General features: G+C 44.4%; 2 long non-coding RNA genes across 3 annotated transcripts; one reads left to right on the forward strand and one right to left on the reverse strand.

Annotated features, from left to right (window-relative positions):
- Nucleotides 1-1,673: 1,673 nt before the first annotated feature.
- LOC148658657 (uncharacterized) lies at nucleotides 1,674-4,719 on the reverse strand. Of its 2 annotated transcripts, none has more exons than XR_015940116.1 (4): nucleotides 4,530-4,719; nucleotides 3,231-3,918; nucleotides 2,373-2,491; nucleotides 1,674-2,040 (listed from the first exon to the last, which is right to left on the reverse strand). It is a non-coding gene; the product is annotated as an uncharacterized LOC148658657 (long non-coding RNA). The 2 variants fall into 2 exon arrangements; XR_015940117.1 differs by having other exon boundaries at nucleotides 1,674-2,079.
- Nucleotides 4,720-7,817: 3,098 nt separating this feature from the next.
- On the forward strand, nucleotides 7,818-10,349 carry LOC148658658 (uncharacterized). Its single transcript, XR_015940566.1, has 2 exons — nucleotides 7,818-8,847; nucleotides 10,087-10,349. It is a non-coding gene; the product is annotated as an uncharacterized LOC148658658 (long non-coding RNA).
- Nucleotides 10,350-11,428: the final 1,079 nt, after the last annotated feature.

Here is an 11,428-nt window from a genome sequence, read left to right on the forward strand (position 1 = left end):
TTTTCCTGATATAAAATATCTTAACAAGGGGACAGAGCAAATAAAAGAGTTACGATCTAATTCCATGCAATACCAAATGGTCTTTGGGTCATCCTGGTAACCACAAGCTTGGATGTGCATATTTAAATGTACATTGCTTGTCATACGATGTTGAGCCATGACTAAATGTTCAACATCATAGCAACCCAGCATATGGAACACATGTAAACGTTTCACAGTGAAATAAACACATGAGTACTAAGCTCTTGGGATGATATATGCTTTTATTTAAGCCATGTAGATTTTAGTTAGACCTCAGTCTCTTTGCAGTTTTCCCACAGACTATATGACCCTTCTTGAGAGCTGTCCGTGCTGCTCAGAGACTTTGTTTCTCCTGACCCGTCTTCCTTCTCCTGGGAGACGCCAGGCTCCTGCCAATCGCACCTCCACAGCACCTTGTCGCTGTCTCCATCGTCGTCCAGCCAGGACGTAGGAGACGACATGGGCACTCCAGGGAGCTGCCAGTCGACAAGACTGGAGCCAACCTGGAGAAGAGACGGGCCGATGTGACTTAAATCTATCATCTGCAAAGTGACAAGGAAGACGATAGTGGAGTATGTTTGGCCATTTCTCTTGTTTTCACCATGTCTACTCTGTATACAGAACTGACATTGAAGAGCAGAGAAGCCACTCATTCACTTGACCTAGGCTCTGTGAAGAGGAGTTTTGTCACAGTTTTTGAGTGGCTGTAATTATTTTTTCCATACTGTACATGTAAAAACGTGTCAAATCTATGCACTGGTTGATGGCACATGATCCACAGACACAGACTCACTCTAACAGGGAGTCCTGGCGGCAGTGTGCTGGTCTTGACGTGCGGTGGAGCTGTCAGGGGACGGGTCAGGCTCCTCGACGGAGCACCAGCCCACTTGGAGATGGGGAGTCCCTCTCCAGCCTGAGGCGCCTCTGGGGAGCGGGGCTCTTGAAGGTGTTCTATTGGCTGTGATGTTTGGGGAGGAAAAGACAGATTAATAATGTCATTATAAAATAGATTTACACTCTATTAATACTACAGCTTAAACAAGGGCACAAACTGTACAAGACCGTTTGTGCTTCCTCTGCCCTTCCTCCTGCCTAAATCCCTTTCAGTTTCCAATCGTGATCCCTGTGTCGCTAGGACGTATGAAACAGTCCCTGGGATGAAAGCTTCTGTCCTGCCTGATACACTTGGCTTGACCCGCAATGTTCGCGCAGTGTCTGTGTGACTCACGGTGCTCTGTCCGGTCTCTGGCTGCTTGATTCCTGCCGGGAAATGGTCTTTTTCCGGGGAGGGGTCGCGGCTGTCACCTGGTGTCACGGCCGTGGGCTCGGTGGACAGATGTGCTCCCCTGAGCGCGTCGCCCTCATCTTCCACTAGGAGCGGGCTGGGAGGTGTCTGCTCACAAGAGCCTGTAATTCAAGGAACCAACAACGAACAAATCTGAAATGCGGAGTCCGATAAAGTACCTGGTTTGCCTTTTCTGTTACTCTGGGGAAGTTTAACGACGTAATAAAATCTCTAATCAGCTGTCTGCCGAGACAAGGGTGGTGATTTTCTTAGTTACTAGATGAGCCTCCCTACCCGTAGAAGTGGGGGTCGCAGATCTCGGGGTGTCTTCCTTGTCATCAGAGTGTTGAGGTCTGTCCGTGCTGTCCGTGCTGCTCAGAGACTTTGTTTCTCTTGACCCGTCTTCCTTCTCCTGGGAGACGCCAGGGTCCTGGCAATTGCAACTCCAAAGCACCTTGTCCTAAAGATTTAGGACAAGCACCACAGCACCTAAAGTTTTCTGTTCAGACCTCAGTCGCTTTGCAGTCATCCCAGAGAGTATATGAGCCCTCTTGAGAGCTGTCAGTGCTGCTCTGATACTGGGATTCACCTGACCTGTCTTGTTTCTCCTGGGAGATGCCAGGCTCCTCCTGAAAGCAACTGCAGAGCACCTTGTCGCTGTCTCCATCGCTGCCCAGCCAGGACGTACTGTAGGTGATGACATGGGCACTCCAGTCGACAAGACTGGAGCCAACCTGGAGAAGAGACGGGCTGATGTGACTTAAATCTAAAATCTGCAAAGTGACAAGGAAGACGATAGTGGAGTATGTTTGACTGGGGACTGTCACTGGACAACCTGCTTTTATCCAGATCATTTTCTCTTCATAACCTTAGAATTTGCCATTTCTCTTGTTTTCAAAATATTCACTCTGTATACAGAACTGACATTGAAGAGCAGAGAAGGCACTCATTCAGTTTACCTAGGCTTGTGAAGAGGAGTTTTGTCACAATTTGTAAGTACATGTTACATGTAAAAACAGGTAAAATCTAAGCACTGGTTGATGGCATGTGGCCCAGAGACACTCACACTGACAGGGAGTCCTGGCGGCAGTGTGCTGGTGCTGGCCTGTGTTGGAGCTGTCAGGGGACGGGTCAGGATCCTCGTTGTTGGAGTACCTTTGCAGCTGTTCTACTGGCTGTGCTTTTCTGGGAAAAAAGGAACAATGAATAAAATGGACTTACATGTTGTTTGAACTATAGTTTAATCGAGTGTACAAGACAAGGTTTGTTCTTTTAAAGAGCTAATTTCTAAAATGTAAAATGAACATCTCGTTTAAGACTGAGGCTGAGGCGGTTTACTTGCAAAGTGACTGTAGAATTTCCTCCAGACTTTTCTTAAAAGAGTTTGGGTCTCAGTTACCTACCTGAGATGCCTGTTGTAGACACCTACCACTCTGTGTGTAAAGAAGTGTTTCCCATACTTCCTCCTGCCTAAAATGCCTTTTAGTTTCCGACAGTGTGAAATGGTCCCCTGGGGTGAAAGTATCTGTCCTGTCTAATAATATTTTGCTCGAACCCTCAATGTTCACTTGGTGTCTCTGTAACTCATGTTGCTCTGCCCTGTCTCTGGGTCTTTGATTCCTGCTGAGAAACGTCCATTTCCTGACAAGGGGTTGCAGCCGTTGCCCAGTTTTTGGGGTGTGGGCCTGTGAGGGCAGCTCTGATTCTTTTGTGCATCATCCCCATGTTCGTCTCGGAGCCCCGAGACTTGTAGGGAGGTTCTCTCTAGTTGGAGACTAGAGAGTTGCTACATTAGAGTTTGTGATTCTGTGAACCAACAAACACCTCTGAAATGCAGATAAGGGTAAAGTATGAGCGAGGTGCTATTCAGGCAGATATGACCCAGTAAGTCATAGCTAAAAGACGAGCCTTCCCGCCTCTCTACCTGTAGAAGTGGAGGTGGGGGGGGGGGCACAGACTTTGGGGTCTGTGGCAGCCGAGGGGTCTTCCTTGTCGGGGGGTGTTGAGACTTTAATGGAGTCATTCCTCTGCAGCAGACAAACACAGCGGTGAGGTGTTCAAAGATCAGAGGGAGTTGTCTTTCTCGGCTCCTTTTCTGAGGCACCTTTACTTGTTCTTGTTGAGTGCTATTTTTGTGGTCACCTGGAGAAAGATCGAGGTGGCATTTGGCCTTGCAGGTCTGTGGCACCCCTGGGTAACTGTGATTTTGAAAGGGTATGAGTAGCTAATTGCATAGATGTCCACATTTAACTGTGAGCACTTCTAATAAGATGCTGAAGGTAAAAGATTTCTGAGGTCACCCTCTCAAAGGTTTATTAATATCAGAGTTTTCAACAGGGTTTTCAGTATTTGTCATAGTTTTTTGTTAAATACAGCTTGACTGAGTTCTGAGATCCGACACCTTGTTTGGTGGTTCACCCTGCTGTTTCTAAATGCCTGGGCCCAGCCAGAACATGCTTGGTGTGGAGTTTGCATGTTCCCCCCTTTCCTCCTGGGTAAACTGGGCTCTCTAAATCACTCTTCCACGTGTGTGTGTGTGTGTGTTCTCTTCGCTGAGAAGTCAGTCCATGGTGTAGTACCTCTTGTAGCACCATGCCTCTCCAAGGACAAATCTGAAAATATAATTATGGGAGTATAACGTTGTCTTTAATGGTCCAATATACTGTACACATCTCTCGTTCAAAGGGGCACTTTTTAGCGAGTACTCACAACTAATAACTGATCCATATACTCTATATACCTGTGTTTATACAAATCAGCTTCTGTCCTCACTAGGACGAGCTCTGATAGAGTGGCAACTTCTTCCAGTATTATTCTTCGCTCCTCTGGGCTGTATCTTAAACTGTTAAGAGCATTATAGGAGTGACGGTATAAAATGACAAATTATGCTAGCCTCTGGAGGACTAATTTAATACGTGGAGACAGGAGTTTACTCCATTTTTAAAGTGTGGTAATGTCATCTCCTTCCTCAGAAGCCTCTGAGTTGTCTTTCTCATTTTTGCTCTTTCACTAGTACGTTCTCTGGGAGTCCGCGCAGCTTCCCACAGTCCGACCCCTCGGAAACTCTCTATTTACCGACGGGAGGGTGCAGCCTGCCTACGTTGCCTAGCAACCAGAGCCCTTCCCGCCCTTGTGCTCTAGTCTAGACGGTGCTGGGCTGTTAGCGATTTAGCCGTTCGTTCTAAAAGTTCATGAAAAAAAGCGAAAAAAGGAGCAGTCTTACTGTTAAATCTGTCCTCATATGGTATCTCCTTTGGCACAAGCAGGTCTGAAGGTAGGTCATCTCACTCTGACACCGTATTTGATGTGTGAGCAGAATAGACGCGTCTGACCCCGGGTGCCTCAGAAAAGGAGCCGAGAAAGACAACTCCCTCTGATCTTTGAACACCTCGCCGCGGTGTTTGTCTGCTGCACGGGTGTGCGGGCCCGTGAAGTGAACTTGATTGACAGCTGTGTCCCAGAGCAACAAGAGCGCCCCCTCCTGTAGGAGCGGCCCAGCGAGCGACTTGTGCTCATTAACAGACATTAGACAGATATCTAATAATAATAATAATAATAATAATGTTTCTTTATAAGCCCTATACAATTTCTTGCATTAGGAATTTGTCTTTTCGCATACCCCAGCTTTTCTCCAAGGAGACACACACAGGGAGAGAAGCTTGGGGTCAGAGTGCAGGGTCTGCCATTGTACGGCGCCCCTGGAGCAGTTGGGGTTAACGGCCTTGCTCAAGGCCCAACAGAGTAGGATTCCTCTGCCGGAAGCAGGATTTGAACCGGCAACCTTCCAGTCACAGACACAGATCCTTAGCCACAGAGCCACCGCTCCGCCCAAAAACACAGCTTCATGCTCTATTGTACTTTTACACTACTGGGTTTATTCGGTCTTTGACCGCACAAGACTGTGGTAAAATCTACTTGTTGTAATACATACAGTGCCTTGAAAAAGTATCCCTTTTTCCACTCATAAGAATCTCACAGCCTGGACTTTTATTGTTTACATTTGTGTGTCGTTTGTACAGTTGTGAGTCACATATTCATGTTCAGAGAGTCTTCCCAAAAAAGGAAGATGATAGTAAAACAAATTAGTTAAAAGCAAAAAGATGAAATATCATCATTTAATAAGTATTCATCCCCCTTGACCAGTTCTTAGTTGATCCACCTGTAGCAGCTATTACTTCCCAAAACAACTGCTGGCTAAGTTTCTGTTAATGTTGCACTCTGAGATGGAGCAAAATTAACCCATTCCTCCTTGGAAAAATTGCTCAGACTGGTCAGGTTAGCTGGGGAGTGGCGATGGACATCGAGTCTGAGATCTTGCCACAGATTTCCGATGGGATTAAGGTCAGGACTCTGACTGGGCCCCTCAAGGATATCTATTTTCTTCATTTTAAGCCGCTCCAGTGTTGCTCTTGCAGTGTGCTTCGGATTCTTGTCCTATTGAGAGACCACCTTCCTCCCCCGTTTGAGCTTTTTGTCAGAGGGTAGCTGGTGTTTGTCTAAGATTTGTCTGTAATGTGCATCATTCATCTTCCCATCGATCCTCACAAAATTGCCAGTCCCTGCCACAGAAAAGCATCCTCATAACATGATGCTCCCACCACCATACTTCACAGTGGGGATGGTGTTACCTGGCTGATGTGCAGTCCTTGATTTGTGCCATAGATACTGCTTACAATTGAGGCACAAAACTTCCACTCAGTCTCATCAGACCACAAGACTATCTGCTAGATGGTGTTTTGGAAACTCTTTTTTCTTTCAACCAGGGCTTGCTCCTTGCAACCCTCCCATAAAGATCCTTTTTGTGGAGTGCCTTGGAGACTGTTGACCCATCTACATGATCTTGCATCGCAGCCACTGACTTCTGTAGCTCGTTCACGGTCATGGCTGGCCTCTCAGTAGCTTCTCTGATAAATGGCCTTGTCTGGCAACTCATTTTAGGGGGTGCGGCCTGATCTAGGCAGTGTGGCTGTAGTTTCATACTTCTTCCACTTCTGTACAGTGGACTGCACTGAGCTTCCATCTGCCTTCCCCACATTTGTGTGTCTCTATAATCCTATCTCTGATTTATGTGGAATGCTCTTTCATCTTTTTTTTTGGAAAGTCTCTACTATGCTGATGCGGTAGGACTTTGCAGAGAGAGAGAGGAGTACTTATATTTACAAAGGAACTGACAACAGATGAGCCACTAATTTCCTACACAGGTGGAGCCAATCAACAAACTGGGACTGTTGAGGTACAGTAATGTGCTGCACCTGTGCAAATCTGAGCTTGAAATTAATAGCGGGAATAAACAGTTTTTAAATGTAATAATTTCTGTTTTTAATTCTTAGTAAATTGTGGAAAGATTTTGGAACATTTATTTTGTTTTGACAGGGTACTCAATACTTCATGGATCAGTCCCAAAAACTCCAACCGGTTTGTGTCAGATTACAGTCAATTAGATAGAATTGCAGACTATTGTTAATGGGAATTTAAGGGTGCCTTGAGGAGCTTTTGCACATGAGCAAACTTTGGATGTACTTACACCTGTATAGTGATGGCTGAGTATATAAATGTTACATTTAGTGTTACATACAGCATAAGATTCAAGGCAGGAACATTGAAGCAGTTATTATTATATTATTATTATAAATCTGCACAAGAGCATTATAAAAGAACATCTGCTAAACTTAAAGTATGATGGTGATTTGGATCATTGTGATTAACAGGCTTTCTGCAACTCTACTTGAAAATGAGCACAATTTCAGGATATTGTTATTTCTCCAGGTTCCACCTTTCCACCCTGTAGCATCACAGATAGAAGAGCAGGACTTCAGCACATCTGTGAATGAGGAGCATGAGTGTGGAAACTGTGGTGGAAGTAGAACACTTGGAAGTGCTCTGTACCTTTTAATAACTTTTAAAATGCACATCCAATTTCTTGGATATAAATAATGATTAATAATAATTTTTATACTCATGTAACACTTTTCTGGATAAAGCATTTATATGGGAAAATAATAATAATTTGCATAATCTCTGTATAATTCTCATAATCTAAATACACAAAAAGAACAAATATGACATACTAATCATAATGTAAAATGGTATCTCAGTAAAACTAAGACCATGAAGCTGTCAGGTGAAATGTGCATACAATGAAAATAAAACATTTTGTTGTGTTACAAATTTTTAAAGATGATTAAAATTATGCATTCAAAATATTATCGACAGAATAACTAATGTGATTATCTGAACAGAAATTGTAAAGTTCAGACAGCTGACAGAAGTGAAAAGTAAAACCGGTTGAGGTTGTAAGTAAAGTGCTAACGAGCCATGGGCACACTAACAAACCTCTAAGTGAACGGCCTCCACATGTTTTTCTTCTGTAAGTGTAAGTAGTACCGATGACAGCACTCGACGGGCCTGAACGGTTTTGGTGTTGCTGTGTCAACTTCAAATTAATTCGCTACTATCAAGACCAGCTCTACAAGCTCGGAATCGCCGTCAGTGTAAATGAAGAGGACTGAGAGGGGACGGTTGGTTCCCGTGCTTTCGTTATCCCTCGTTTATTTAAAAACAAGCAAAGTGACAGTATTGCAGTACTGCTATTAAGGTATAATAACCTATAACGTTTGTAACTGAAACAAAGATTGTGAGCATTATAATGTTTTAATGTTATTCAGAAAATATATTTGCGGACCTGTGATTCGGCATGACCGAGACAACACGGTTATTTTCCTCGGTCTCGCTGCCTCTCGCTTATAAACCAAGTGTAGCGCGAGAGCAAGTGCGGCAGCGCGCGCGGATCTGGTACCACGTGACTCGGCGGTGAAAGTGCGAGAAGCGCGGAGACGGTTGAGAGACGCTGGGTGGAGCAGAATAAGGAAGCGAGATAATATTCAACTGGTCGTGTCTCCTGTATATATATCACGTAAAGACGACACAGCATAGTACTAGGCAACATACCGTACTGGGATTCTGACAGGGTAGTGTTGAGCAAGAAAGGGATTAAATTAAAAAGCAAACTGACGCGAGAAACGGTAGAAACGGACAACAGGGAGGAGCAATGGAGGTGTGTCAAGCAGCGTCTTTACCCTAACTGAGCAAGAGGACAACGAAAAGAAAGGCGCACGTGTTCAACGGCTTGCTACAAACCGGTCCTGGGGGGAACTGCAGGCCGTTTGTACTTGACAATTGATCGTGGGTTTGAAATTGAAAACCCAGACGTGTGACGTCGGAACACCAGCCGACTCGTTGATACGCGACCGGAACGGAAAGCTGTCCGCGGCGGCGCCGAGACTCTCCGGACAGCGAAGAGGAGCAGACGCGCCAGGGCCCGGCTGTTAGGAAGGACTGCAAACTTCCCAGGAAAATATGTAGGGTCAACCCAGAAAACGACTCCAGCAACATGTCAGGGGTCTTGTTCGTGGGAACAGCTGACGCTAAAGGAAAAGAGATTGTACTGCTATTTACACGGCCACTGGGACATATATCACCTTCATATTGGACACGGAGACTCGAGACAATTTCAAAGCAGACACTGAACCGTCTGTTAAGAGGTAAACCTACCGTAAATACCTACAGTATAGGTATAGGGTAAAGCCTTGAGCTTATATTGGTGAAGTAATTCTCACAGTCGGTGCTTGCACGCTAAGGCTAAACATTGAGTGACAAAAACACACATTGTCCCATTTGCTATTGTAAAAGTTAACAACGCTCCCGTTATAGGCTTAAAAACATTTAGTACATGGGGTTTAGTAAAACCGGAATGGTGAACGATGTAACAGGCACAAAATACACACTGCTGAGGTTGTATGCGGTGATGTTTTTAACGGCAACGGTGAGCTCAAGCTACTGCACAGAAAAGGCCTAAGAAGCCGGTAATAGATGGGCCATGGTACCGCTTGGGCTTGGGTGCGGGCCGCTGCAATAGTGCAGAGAAATGACGGTTCGGTGAGGATGCGCGTAGATCTAATGGACCTAAATGGTGAATACATCTGTAAAAAGGGCACTGAAACGAGCGGTGCATAAATATACCTCCTGTTGTCTCAACCTTACAGTTCCCGTTCAGATAATCATACTGGTTATTCTGTAAAATATTTATATGCCTAATTGCTAAAATAATATTCACAGATTTGAACATTTTATAGAATGTTTTATTTTTATTTTGACAGCACAAGATTTTTTAAAATACCGCAATAAACCATTATTGTTGAGTAAGAAGTATTGAATAGTTTGTCATATTTGTTCATGTGTACAAGATATGCACGGTATAACATTTTTCAGGTAAAGTCAGCGTGTTGCTACACATACTTAGCAAATTATGATGCCAATCTACTGTATATAGATACTTCAGAAACATACCTAAACTCAACTAGTCTGTCCAGTGAACACTTGGAGCAAACTGGAGACTTTCATAGAGACTTGAGTGTTTCTTTTAAGTGGTTTTGGACCTATTACTGCTTGTAAAGCAATGGCTGAGTATATAAATAGTTGACTTAGGGTTTGAAACAACATTAAGATTCAAGGCAGGAAGCAGTATTCTTATCTGTGTGATCATTTTCTTGTGGTTGTATCCACTGTATACTTTTATGTTGATTCTTATTGTAAATCTGCACAAGTGGACTTCTGCTAAGCAAACAACCATTAAGGTACTTCATTAAACACAGTAACAGAATCACTGATGAAAGTATGATGTTGATTAAGTATTTTGATCAAAAAGTTTCATTTTCCTTTAAAAAAGTTTCTGAAAGTGATTGGAATGAACATAACATAATTTAGGGATGTTATTTCTCCAGATACCCCATTTTGGATCGTACTGGCTGCACCGACGCCTTTCCACCCTGTTGCGTCTCAGATAGAAGAGCAGGACTTCAGCACTCCTGTGGAAGCCCGTGCCTCAGCACAATGCAGGTGTCTGAGTGAATGAGGAGCATGAGTGTGGAAACTGTGGTGGAAGAAGAACACTTGGAAGTGCTTTGTATCTTTTAATGCATTTTTAAATGCACATCCAAAAGTTGTAACACTTTTATGTAAAACTTTTCTGGACACTCCACAAAAAGCACTGTACAGGCAATGGGGACTCCCCTCCACCATCACCAATGTGCAGCCTCACCTGCATGAGGCGACAGCAGCCACAGTGCTCCAGTACACTCACCACACCCCAGCCATCAGTGGGGAGTAGAACAGAGTGATGAAGCGAACTGATAGATGGGGATTATTGGGAGGCCGTGATTGGTAAAGGCCAGGGGGAAATTTGGCCAGGACACCAGGATATTTAAGTATGAATTCCTTATCACACTACAATATCGAGTCATGACTGACTGCAGTCTAGCATATGGAACACATGGAAATATTTCTCACAGTGAAATAAAAGACATGCGTACAAAGATCTTGGGATGCTATAGCTTTTATTTAAGCTTTTATGTAAAGATTTCTGTTCAGACCTCAGTCTCCTTGCAGTATTCCCATAGAGTATATGAGCCCTCTTGAGAGCTGTCAGTGCTGCTCAGAGACTGGGATTCACCTGACCTGTCTTGTTTCTCCTGGGAGACGCCAGGCTCCTCCTGAAAGCAACTCCACAGCACCTTGTTGCTGTCTCCATCGTCGTCCAGCCAGGATGTACTGTAAGTGACGGCATGGGCACTCCAGGGAGCTGCAAGTCAGTAAGACTGGAGCCAACCTGGAGAAGAGACTGGATGATGTGACTTAAATCTATCATCTGCAAAGTGACAAGGAAGACGATAGTGGAGTATGTTTGACCGGGGAATGTCACTGGACAACCTGCTTTTATCCAGATCATTTTCTCTTCATAACCTTAGAATTTGCAATTTCTCTTGTTTTCACCGTGTCCACTGTGAATACAGAACTGACATTGAAGAGCAGAGAAGCCATTCATTGTCAGGGGACAGGTCGGGATCCTTGTTGGAGCACCCACTTCGGGGTGACGGTTCCTATCCAACCTGAGGCGCCTCCTTGTAGAGGGAGTGTTGAAGGTGTTCTATTGGCTGTGATGTTTGGGGAGGAAAAGGCAGATTAATAATGTCATTATGAAATAGATTTACACTCTATTAATACTACAGTTTAAACAGGGGTCTTTTTCTGGGGAGGGGTCACAGCTGTCGCCTGGTGTCATGGCAG

This window comes from Lepisosteus platostomus, chromosome 7, assembly GCF_059453375.1.
Source record: "Lepisosteus platostomus isolate fLepPlt1 chromosome 7, fLepPlt1.hap1, whole genome shotgun sequence".
NCBI classification, from domain to species: domain Eukaryota; kingdom Metazoa; phylum Chordata; class Actinopteri; order Semionotiformes; family Lepisosteidae; genus Lepisosteus; species Lepisosteus platostomus.